This window comes from Dermacentor silvarum, chromosome 8, assembly GCF_013339745.2.
Source record: "Dermacentor silvarum isolate Dsil-2018 chromosome 8, BIME_Dsil_1.4, whole genome shotgun sequence".
NCBI lineage: Eukaryota > Metazoa > Arthropoda > Arachnida > Ixodida > Ixodidae > Dermacentor > Dermacentor silvarum.
Genome location: NC_051161.1, coordinates 36,319,681 through 36,331,514, shown reverse-complemented (window position 1 = coordinate 36,331,514; position 11,834 = coordinate 36,319,681). Strand labels below are relative to the sequence as shown.

General features: G+C 48.9%; 2 protein-coding genes across 3 annotated transcripts in view; one reads left to right on the top strand and one right to left on the bottom strand.

Moving 5' to 3' along the window:
• Positions 1 to 11,834, bottom strand: part of LOC119461016 (transcription initiation protein SPT3 homolog) — a 575,536-nt gene that overhangs the window by 159,106 nt on the left and 404,596 nt on the right. The gene's annotated exons all lie outside the window — the stretch shown is intronic.
• Positions 1 to 11,834, top strand: part of LOC119461014 (protein lozenge) — a 153,015-nt gene that overhangs the window by 38,541 nt on the left and 102,640 nt on the right. The gene's annotated exons all lie outside the window — the stretch shown is intronic.

The following is an 11,834-nucleotide window of genomic DNA, read 5'->3' as shown; positions in this document are numbered from 1 at the left end:
AATGTTTTTTCCTTCGCTTAACTGAAAAACTAGGACAGAGGAACACTTATTTTGTCCCTTAATTCGAGTTCGTATAAGAGGAGTATACGCAATAACTGTAGAAAAAAAAATAGATAACCAAGGCCGCAAATGGAAACGCTGAATGAACGTTACACAGCACGAAAGTGCGCTGAGATTGAGGCACTTTCTTGCGCGCGGCTCATCTCAGCCACTGGCACGTGACGTCACTCCCACCCGCAGAGAAGCCAGCTGCACGCACGCGGAGGGGCGCGCATCGCTTAGGGACGAGGCAACACACGATTTAGCGATGGAGTGACTTCGAGATTTCGCATCATTCGTCTCCGCTTGAAAGGGAGGCAGCAAAAGAAGAAGAGAAGGGAGGGGCGCTACAAGCGTTTGTTGGCACAGAGAACGCTTACGGGAGAAGAAACGAAGATATACTAGAAAAAATATAGAGAGAGAGGAAGCAAGAAAGACACACGCACGCCGCGTGTGGCATCTCAGATGCAAGCGGCGTGAGCCATCTGGCTTGCTGTAACCATCGCCTGCTGAAGAACGGGCAGAGGAGGGTGCATACATTGCGTCGCGATTCCGACGCCCTCTAGCGTGTGTGTAAGGCAACGCGGAGAGGGCTTGGCTTGCTGTACAGCGTGTGGCGTTATTGTGTGGCTGGGTATATTCTATATACACGCAGAAGGTGCCGTAGTACGCGCTTTCTATCAGCTGGGAGCTGGTGGGGGAAAGGATACGCTGATTTATTATCTTAGCTTCGTGTGTGGGTCTCTGTTAGCCTTGTGATGGCGGCGACTGTAAGGATGGGGGAACAGTAATTGCCTGTATCTCAGCTGAAGCCCGCCCTGTGTAGTTGTGTAAGGAGGCTGTCTTTTCTCAGCGTCACCGTGTCGCACAAGCCTGGTCGCGGTCGCGGTTACACGACTGGTTTTGCTTCTGGCGACATACTATCGCGTCTTCACGCCGAAGCAGCGGAAAAGAAAGCCGGGAAGGAGCGGGAGTGTACATCTGTTGTTAGTACTAAAAGTTTACGAGACACGCGTTCTACGATAAAAAAAAGTAGAAAATGCTGAAATCTCCCTCAGTTATATTTTAAGCTAGTAGATTGAACACTTTGTGGTCAAACATGCCATAGTATAGAGCGAAAATTTGAATTCAAAGGTTCATGCCCGGTGCGTGGCGTGTGGCGAAATGCTCCTCTTCATCGCAGTTCTTGCGGCCCGTAAGCTATCGACACTGATTGTACAGTCGCTATAGAAAATTTAGAGGTCGCACGGTTTGTCGGTAGTGCACGTAGACAGTCTCCCGTACCACCTCACATACGCGTACGTTGGCGCTTCTCTCGCCGGCATTCGTCGTTCCGGGGTGCTTTCTGCCAGAAGGCAGGCGACGACAACCAAAAATGGTGTCAGGATAACAAGAGATCAAGCATGCGACCACGTATGAGCCTGTATCGCGTACTACGTTTGCGTCCGTGCGACGTCTGCTCACTGTAGAGCTAAGTTTCGATCGCTAGTGCACGTCTCGTGCAGTTCCGTTACAGTATTTGAGATAGATGCAGGCAAAACGCAATATGCGGCCTCTCTCCGCTTTCTCTTTATCCCAGCACTTTGAATGATTTCTCCGACAGAAAACTTCCTAAAGCTTGCCGCAAATCACTTGCGTTTCATTTAGACGACGTTCACGCCAGTGGAGGTAGTAGCAGTTTTGTTAGACATCGGCACAAACGCAATATGCAGAGGGTGCGGTCATCTGTAATTCTGCTTGTACACTGAAACTAAGGGCACGGCCATTACACGTCCGTGACGTCAGGCTTTGAACCTTGTCTACGCGGACTTCTCGGCATTCTCTCGCCGTGTGGGGCAATATCGATCACTAAAGACAAAAGTTTGATACCAATGACGTATACCAGCGTTTGATACCAGCGCACCGTCCATGTTTTCTTTTCTCTGTCTGCGTTCCTCGTGCTGTTTTATAATTGCGTTACTGATGACGGAGCTGTCAAGCAGGAACAAATGTGTATATCCCAAAATAACGGCTCGAAACAAGTGAACAGAAGAAGCAAGAAGCAGAAGTAATACCACGGTATCGCTGAGAAATAACGTCTGCTCTGGCGCACGTTCCGTGCGTTCTCCTTGCTTTATTATAATCTTTTTTCACGCTAATGTAATGGCACCATCGCGGTGACCTAGCGCACATATAGGATCTAGGCCATTCCGACTGATAACTGCCCTGCGCATAAAATGCTCCTCGAAGGCAAATCAGCGGGTGAAGCAATAAAAATTTATCAACGGGTCCTTGACAGTGTTACATGGTAGGTCGACGTGAAGTAGAAAGAAAAGAGAGAGAGAAAAAAAAAAACACTGGTGCGAACAGACGTATATGAAACCAAGATAAGCCGAAGATTGGAGAAATCAAGACAAAAACCTGAGCGAGCGAGGAGGGCAAAGCGACGAATGATCGGCCAAGAAGAGAAAAGGTTTGTGCCAATGGGCTTCGTAGAGTGTTAGAAATAAAAAAAAGAATAGAAAGGAAAGAAAGGCGAGCTGGAGGGTAGTGGGTTCCGTTCTCGGCTGAAGCTGCCGTAGAAATTGAGCCTGCAGGCAGGGGAGGGGGGGGGGGGGGAGGGAAGAGAAACAATTACGGAGTCAATTGTCTCGCATGGCAGAGCGCGTGAGAATACTTAATGCGAATTGATTGCCGCTGCTGCCGCCGTTTCACACTCTGCGGGCGAATATAACGGCGCGAGGTGTGAAAGGCCGCGCCGGTTTTGCATGTGGATACCTTTTTTTTCTCTTATTTATCTCTCTTCGTTTTTTTCCCGAAGCGAATAGCCACTTCGCGTATAGAGAGCGCACTGGCGTGTACGACCAATTGGCCTCCTCGCGGGTTTCTTTTTCACACGGCCCACATTTGAACGTTTGACGCGCGAGATCTTTGGACAATTCCGTTAATTCTGCGGTCGTGATTTCTTACAAAGCCGTTATGTAAATTTTCATGTGTTTCTTTGAGAGAGAGAGAGAGAGAGGAGAGGGTTAACCAGACGCGAGTTCATAGTTTGCTACCCTGCAGGTTCTATTGCCTCAATAGACCTTTATTTGAGGTGTAGTGGGGTCTCACGCATACTTTTTGCAAGGGGATATCCCGAGCGCCCTGCGCTGTCACATACGTCGCTTCTTCTACTTATCTACTACTGACAGATGAATGATAAGTCCTACTTATCTGTCAAAATTTTCAAACAATTATATTGTAATGTTTAGCGTCCCTAGCGGCACAGCAGGCTATGCGGGACAGTGCAATGCTGGGCTCTGATTAATTTTGACCAACCAGCGTCTTTCATGTGCTTACAAAACACAATGCGCTGGCGACATCGCATTCGTTCATTACACGAACACAGTCACATCCGTCAGGAGTCGAACTGCTCGGTAGCACAATGCCATAAACACCTATAGCCAATTAACGTCTGTTAAAGGTTGGTCTCATCGACCGGCTGATCCCGGCGATAAAGTAGGTTGAACTTGGCTTGAGCCAATGCAGAAGAACAAGTCGAAATGAAAATAACCTAAGTGCAATATAATGCTGAATTTGTTCTTCACCTGTTCTTGACCACCGAACTGAACGTGTCGACAAGGTTGGAGGTGAGATGGACAACGGAGTTCTGTAATTACCGATGCTATACCACAGGGAAAAAGACGTAAAAAATATCGTTAACTTGGGAAACCTGTAGGAAAAAATAAAATTTGATGCGCACTTGCCATTGTTGATTGGGGTAACCAAGAAAATCAACGCTGAAAGTACAGAAAGAAAAAGAAGCACATACACGCAGACAAAAGAAAGGTACCACGACAGGAATGTATCCTATATAGCGATAGATACTTGAAGTCACATAATAAAAGGAACCCTATAACTTGTGTCGTTCGAGCTTTGCGAGCACCAGACGGTTCTCTGTTCGAGAGTTTTCTCGACGCTCTGGCGGGAGAGAAAGGCAAAGACGAGCAACAGTTTCTATAAAGATTTGCCCAGCGCGCACCTGTATTCACCGGAGATCTCTCCAATACTCTAGACGGATAGCTCGATCTGCACGAAGGCTATTGTTTAGGTTTAGAGGAGTCCTGGGTTAAAAAACACAACAAAAAAACCTTACAGAAACAAACACAAGTTAGTGTCTATAGGGCTGTTAGACGTGGCTTATAAGAGTGTATAGACGGGTCACGTATTAACAACCTGAAAACTCACTCTTTCTCTTCAGATTTTACAGCGTGTACAACCGCTTCTTCCCGTCTGTGTCTCACTCGAGAATATAAAACCTGAAGTGAGAAGAAAGAACGAAAGAGAAAAAAAACAGAAAGAAGAGAGAGGCTTTGCAAAAATACATGCTCTAGATTCGACGTTTTAGTTATTCGCTTCACTCATTCCGTCTCTGCTTTTCGTTTCTCTGTCTATACCCGCGGCAGCCGGCACTCCTTCCAGCGCGATCTCTTTGGACCGCTCTTGTCATTTCGTTGCACTTAACGCACTTTGCGAGTGAAAAAAAAAAAAAAAAAAAACCGCGCCGTGTGTTTTCGGTGGGAGACGAACAAAGAGAACGTCGTCGGTGGCGGCGCTCGGGCGCTCATCCGCTCGGTGCGCCAACCTCCCGGAGGAATTAGGCGCAAATCCAGCACTTGGAAATCCCCCTGACAAGATTACCCCGCTTTTAAGAGAGAAACGAAGGCGGGCAGGTTTTTGCTAGGGCAAGCCGCGCGCCCCTGTGGAGTGCCGCAGAATCGCGGTGCGCATATACGCGGCGATGTATAGCGGCGAGACACACTGGGCTGTTCGCACAAATGCGGCGACCGCTGCTGCTGCTGCGGCGGCGGGCCGAACGCGAATTGTTGAAGAGGTGGAAGAAAGGAGGTCGGGAGGATAAAGCGGGGCTCACTTTAACTGCGCGCGCGCAGAGAGATGTTCTTCGATCAGCCGGGTCATACGGCGGACGCCTTATAATCACGAATATTCTTTGCCGTCCTGTTTTGTATGTGCGCGCTGTCTGCATGGTATACATGAAGTACGTTGGGGCGTGCGTGCGAGTGTGTATGTGTCTATTCGCGTGTTTTTATGTATGTGTGTGGGTGTTGTGCGTGTACGCATGTGTGATTTCCATGTGTGAATGCATGTGCGTGTATGTATGTAGCGAGTGTGCGTATGTGCGTGCGTTTGTGTTACAAGAAAAAAAACATATAACGCGCGCACACACAAGTAGTCACATCTAGCACTGGAAAAGCCAAGAGGATATTAACCATTCAGCAAGCAGCCATTTTCTGGCCCGCGGCAACATACAGATTGCATGGTGCGAGCATTTTCCGCATTTTTTTTTTTTTTTTTTACGCCATATGCGGTGCATTCTTGAATGTCTTTGGGCTGATGCTTCTGTTAGCACCGGGCTTTAATATCGCTGGCTTCCTTCATTTTTCATTTCTCTATTCATTGCGCACGCTTCCGCGTGTTGTCAAATCGATCAACAATTATTCGCGGCATCGCCCAAGTTCCACCCGACCTACTCGTCGAGAACATTCAGATAAAGCAAAGAAATTACGAGCAATACGTAAAAGAAAAGAGAAAGATTCTGGAAGCAAAACTGAAACGGAACAAAATATTTCTAACGCACCAAGCAGAAACATATGGCTTGCCCGCCCACAACGTTTCCTATACAGAAGAAACGCGCGAAGCCAAAAGGCTGCCGGCTCAAATGCGTTGCGTCACAATCGGTGGTCGCTCGCGTAACGAAACGCTATACAATATGGCTTTTGTGAAAGCCGGCCGCCTCTGAAGGCACAAATACAAGCATTAAGTACACAACTGCGCGTGTTTTTGAAATATACAGGCTCCCGTTTGTGGCGCCCCCTCGCGAGTGTATACAACGCTACACGTAGTGAGCCAATGCAGAATGCCGCACACACTTAACACGCGTCCGTGAGAAACGAGGAAAAACAGGAGAAAATGAAGCAACCCGGGCGCGGGCGGTGTTGGTGGGATCCGACGGGAAAACAAAGCGCTTCGTTCGGCTGGGTGGCTTTTTTTCTTCTTCGCGTTGCGAGAAACAAAAACCTCGTTTGTTCTCGAAACTTCGTTTCCTGGCCGCGCGAGCGCGCGCCTTCGGTTCATCCCGCGCTGCGCCGACGCGTCACTTTGCGTTGAAGACGCGGCAGCGGTGGCGTGGTGCTGCGCTGTATATGTATACGTTTACATTGTTCGTCACCATCGCGCCCTCCGCCCTGCTTCTCTTCCGTCGCTCACACGATTTCTGCTACTGCTGTTGCTGCGTTTGTACTTGTGCGTACGTCCTCGGCATTTTTGGTGGGTTTCACGCAAGTTGTTGTGTACGCCGCGAACGCGTTACCGGTGAGCTTCTGCAGTGGCTCGGTCTTGCCCTTCCCCGCTTCTTTCGCCTTTTCTCTCGCTCTGCAAACCACCGCCTGCTTTGCCTGCTTCAAAAAGTTCCGCGTTGCCATAGCTACCGCTTCTGTTGTTGTTAGCGTTGCTGCTGCTGCTGCTACTACAGCGCCTTTCGCTCCCTCTTCCCCGCTTTGGCTGAGACTACACACGCTTGCGACTCGGCTTGGCTTTGGCTTTGGCTCGGAAGTTGACGTAAACAAAGCCCAACAGGCAACTCAATTTCCGAACGGACGCGTGCGCGCGCGCGCAGGAAACCCCTGTTTTTTTATTTTGTTGTTGCTGATTGTGTACACTCCATGACACACACCTATTGGTTCGTGTAGTTTCGAATTTCTCGTTTTCCTTCGTCTACTGGGTTGATGAAGCGCCACTGGCGTGTTCGCGGCCGGTAGCGAATTTGCGTCAACGTCACCGAGGAAGGCAAAAAAGAAAGAACAAACAAAGAAGGAACAGCGGGAGTACGCGGAGGAAGTTACACAATGTTGTTGGTCGGGTATAGGCAAGCCTACAGAGAAGTGGGAATTGCGGACGGGCGTTTAGCTGTTTTGTTTCAACATCGACGAATTACAGCGAACAATTGGAATAAAGTGGCAGCTTTGCCCCGATGGCGTTGACAAGTGTCAGCCTGTCACAGCACAAAGAGAATCCCGTATAAAAGTGAGAGCTAGGGGCCCGTGGCAACGAGCGACACTTCGTGGTGTTTGATATAAAAACACAGCACAACGTCACAAAGGCTCAGACAGGTTGCCCACGCTTAGTTAGCCCCGAATAATCTGTCACGCGGAGCGAAACTGTCGATGCTCTCAGGAAAACAATATCTTTCTTTCTCTCTTTTTTGAGATATGCGCGCGGCAGCTCTGTCTTCCCTATACGTTCTGTGGTCTCTTACTATCCCTCTCAAAAGTGAGGAGCCCATGCAGGGTATGTCCGAAAAGTAATGTCAGTGAGTCGAATAAAAATATTTATTGATCAGATCAGTACAACACATTAAAAGGTTTCAAAATAGGCTCCTCCTGCGTCGATACATCGCTTCCAGCGAGATTTCCAGGCATCGAAGGTGTCACGGTAGGCCTACTCCGGAATGTCCTTTAGCCTTGGTGCAAGCATCTTTTACTTTGTAAACTGTGCCGAAATGATGTCCTTTCATGGGAGTTTTCAAGCGCCACTGGTAGACTTGACGTCCTGACAAACAATTATCACCCGAGGCCGTCTTTCTCATAGAAAATAGTTCCACTGTGGACTTGCCGAGTTTCACACAAATCTTGAAGGCAATCCTTTGTTCCAACGAGCGCTGCATTGCGGCTTGCACGAGAAATGAAAACGAGTTTCACGGAAAAGCCTGTCCTTACTCTCCAGATGGTAGCAGACGATAAAGCGACCGTGGTTGCGCGTAAGCTAACTTCGCCCTCCACCAATCCGAACTGGTCCTAGCGTGCTGCGACGTATAGTCGCTTCACAATATAATCACTGACATTACTTTTCGGACAAACCATGTATAACGCTAACGTTTACAAAGTCGCACGTCTTTCGGTTCCTTAATTATATTTTCCAGTCCTCTCATCAAAGAAAGCACGTCACCCCAACACGAATCTGCCGCACCCACGTGTGCCGCTGCAAATACACTGTGATGGCTGATGCCGGGAGTGGTTTAATTAAATTAATCAGTATGGCAGCGGTGGCCCCAGCTGCTTGCCATGCCAGGGCGCAGGACAGAGTGCGCGCGTGAGCCTCTTTCCATTAAACTGCGATCTCCATTTTATGTCCTTAAAATATACCAGGTGTTTCAGCAAAAACCTTAAATAATTCTGCAAAAAGAAATAAGCGGATTGTGTTTTTTTCTTCCGATGCATCGATTACGCTGGTGGGTGTGGGAATTTGATAGATAAACGCAGCGCAAATGTTTAGTGAACTAAAATTCATAAGTTAATCTTTAGACTAGCTACTTTAGCAAACTTGCTGAACTTGCGGAACTGAAGAGTCAGTGCTCAAGACATACTCACTTATCAGCTATATACCGAGGTTATAGCACCAGTTCGGAAATACAAGTCTGAGAAATGTCGCGCATTCGTGTCCACGTTCCTCTTGTTATTTTTTTCCAGAAAGCATTCTTCGCGCATGGCGAGGCCAAGATATTTCAAACACAAATATGTTTTCCAGCTATTCTTGAAGACAAATGTCGCGAAACCATTTTTTTCTTTATGACACGATCTTAGGAGCCGTGTGGAGGCTTTCGGGTGGCACCGGCTTCTTCTCATTGCACGGCGAGCAAAAAAAAAATAATAATATTAAAAATAAATAAATAAATGAAATAAAATAAAAGCTCAACGAGCGTCAAAAACACTGAGTACAGTACAAAAGTACTAGCACACGCAAAGTTCTGCACACGGTTTCTGGAATGAAAGTGGTACGCATAATCAAGATACTGAGTTACACGTTCGTAACATGTCGGTGGCTTGCTCGTGCGCTGCTCGCGCATCGCAGAATTAAGTGTGAGAAGAGATGAACTCATGTTGCCGGACGACTTCCGTTACCAGGCGAGGGGGGGGGGGGGGGGAGGAACAAAGAAAACGCGGATAAACAAAAAACCGTGCGACGACTGCTTTTTTTTCCCCCTCCGGGTCGCTGTCGTCTTGCGCGCGCTCCGCGCACGATGCGAAACGAGTTCCTCGTCCAGCCGCTCGCGCGCGATACCCTCAGAAAACGAGCGCCCGTCGCATACGCCTTCCCGTACTCGTTCTTATTCTTTCTTTCTTCCATTCCTTACGCGTGGCGGCTTGCAACATTGTGCCGGACGGGCAGGCCTTGCCGGGCGCTGCGGCGCTTGTAACAAGAGCAGCCGTGGCAGCAGCGAGGTCCTCGCCTGAAGAGAGACGTCAGGCGCGCGCGCTGCAGCTCGTTCTTCCGCTCGCTCCGCAGCGGGCCGCAGTTCCGCGCGCTGCTCCTTCCGGCACAGAAGGAAGAGGAAGACGAAGAAGAAGAAAGAGACGACGACGACGACGACGAGAGCTCCAGAAAAGCGTGCCGCTCGAGCGCGCCGTCAGCCACCACCGCGGTGGGCCGCCCTGTCGCAATGTGGTAGCCCCAAACCATTAGGAGGAGTACGACCCGCAGGAGTCCTTCCTTCCTCCTCCTCCGCTGCTTCTTTTCCTTCCCCAACTCCCTCGGTACACCCTCCGAACCCACTCACTTCCTCGGCTTCTGCGCTAAGGGTTCCTTCCTCCGTTCCTTATCGTCGTCTCCGTCTTTCTCTCTCTTTCCTTTATTCCTTATCGTCATCTTGGTCTCTCTCTCTCTCTCTCTGCGTTCCTTTCTTCTTTCTTCTCTGTCCAAGCCTTTCCTTTCCCTTCGCCACTCCCGCCGACGTCGTACTCCCTCCTCTTTTGCTCCTGAGTGGCCTCTCTCTCCCAACGCTTCCCCGTATCCACCTTTCCTCTGAGCATCACACTCGTTCTTTCTTTCCTCGTTCCGTTGCCCCGCTTGCTCTTTATTTTTTATTTTTTTTACTTCTTGCTTTTCCTTGCTGTTCTGGCGGCGGCACTAGTGCTTTCCGGCGGCAGTGAGACAGGCCGGCGCGGCCTCGATGGGTTTCGGACCGCGGTCGAAGCACCAGCAGCAGCAGTGCGCGCGCGAGCGCCCCGGCCAAGAAGCGAGGGTTCCGGTGGCAGCGCCGGTTCATTAAAGGCAGGACCGCGCCGTGCTCCTGCTGCTGCCGGTGCCGCCGCTGTCTCCTTTCCCTGCGGCTCTCCATATAGCAACTCGCTTCTGCTCCTTCCTTTTTTTCTTCCTTATTTTTTCTTCCTTCCCCATTTCGTGATTTCCTTCTTGTTCGTACTTTGATTGTTGCCTCTTCCTTCGGTTTCCTTCGTTTGCCTTTCTTCGCGTTCGGCTGCGTGCTTCTCGTGTCTCCGATGCTTCTTCACTAAAGAAGAGAGAGAGAGAAAAGAAAAAGGAATCGAGGATTGTTCCCCTCTCTCTCTTCTGGCTCCCTTCTTAACCTGATCTTTGGGTTCCCACAGCCATCACCTTATGAGTGTCGCACCTCCCCCTTCGCGATCCCCTTCTCCCTACTTTCCTTCGCTTCAATTTATCCGGCGCGGTTTAATTTCTTCGCTGCTCGCTTTTTCGCAAGCGTTATGCCTGTCTTGGACGGCGTTATTACCTTGTCAGTCGCCCGACGCTCGCCTCTCACTCTGCCCTTCTCTTAAGTGCTTCTTTTAGTCCCCCTCGCTGCATTGCTGAAATCCTGGTTCGCCCTTTCGTGTGATACCAAAATAAAACCAATATATAGTGTTTCAGGATAGCAATAGGTGTCTCGATTTTGTGTACTAACACAGTGATTGCTTCTGATAGAAAGTTGAATGGTTATCCGTCGAGGGAAGGACCGCCAGGTGAGCCCTGTGCAGCTGATCCTCAATGGTTACGCCGTTATACTGCTGAAAACGAATCCGTGGGTTCGTCTCCAGGCAGAAGTATAGCCACAATGCAAGAACACCATGAGTTCGGTTTAAGTGCATGTGAAAGAACACTAGATGATCAAACATCACCTGGAGTCCTCCATTTCGACATTTCTCACGAGTCTGTGCGTTGCTTGACTCTTCTTTTTTGTCTTTCTTTTCTGTACATTCAGTCAATCAAGTGTACCCTCACATGTCCCATTCGCACCTTCAGCATATATACATATCTCATTTGTTGACGAGATGTTCTTAACTACCACCGAAGACGTTATATCGAGTGTGCAACGCAGACCATCACGTTCTTGGGTTGGAACAATTAAGCCGCGCACACACTAAGGATCGTAAAGCAAGGCGATATTTCGGGGAGTGAGCTGCATTCATATTTCATGCGCAGCTACCGTGAGTTGCTCTACGAGAAATGACGACCCAATTTTGTATATACAGTCTCTTCAATTCTACATACACGACCAAGAACATGGCATGGAAAAAGCAAGCCTCTAATGACTTCCCCAATGTGCTCTACTTAGCGCTCGTGTTATGTCATTCCACTTCGTCACCGTCTCTTCAAGCGCTCAATACCTGTTACAATGCAATGACAACGAGGCCGAATGTCAACGGTTGTTAAGGGCTCCAATTGTAACCAGGGCCGTAACGAGGGTTAGGGTTTAGAATGTTCTGACACACCCCGAAATTATCGCTGTGGCGATATTCTGTTTAGCACAACTTGTATATATCTCGTTATGTGTATATATGAAAATGAATATTATTTTATACTATTATATGGCAGCAGTGAGTTAGTAGTTCAAAATGATTGTCGCTGGCTCCGCAAGACCCTTCCGCGAAAATAATTCCTGGGTACGGCCCTGCTTGTAACTACCTCTGAAGGGCCGCACACTTAATACACGGTCCGTCGTTGGGCGACGTGTGGGAAGC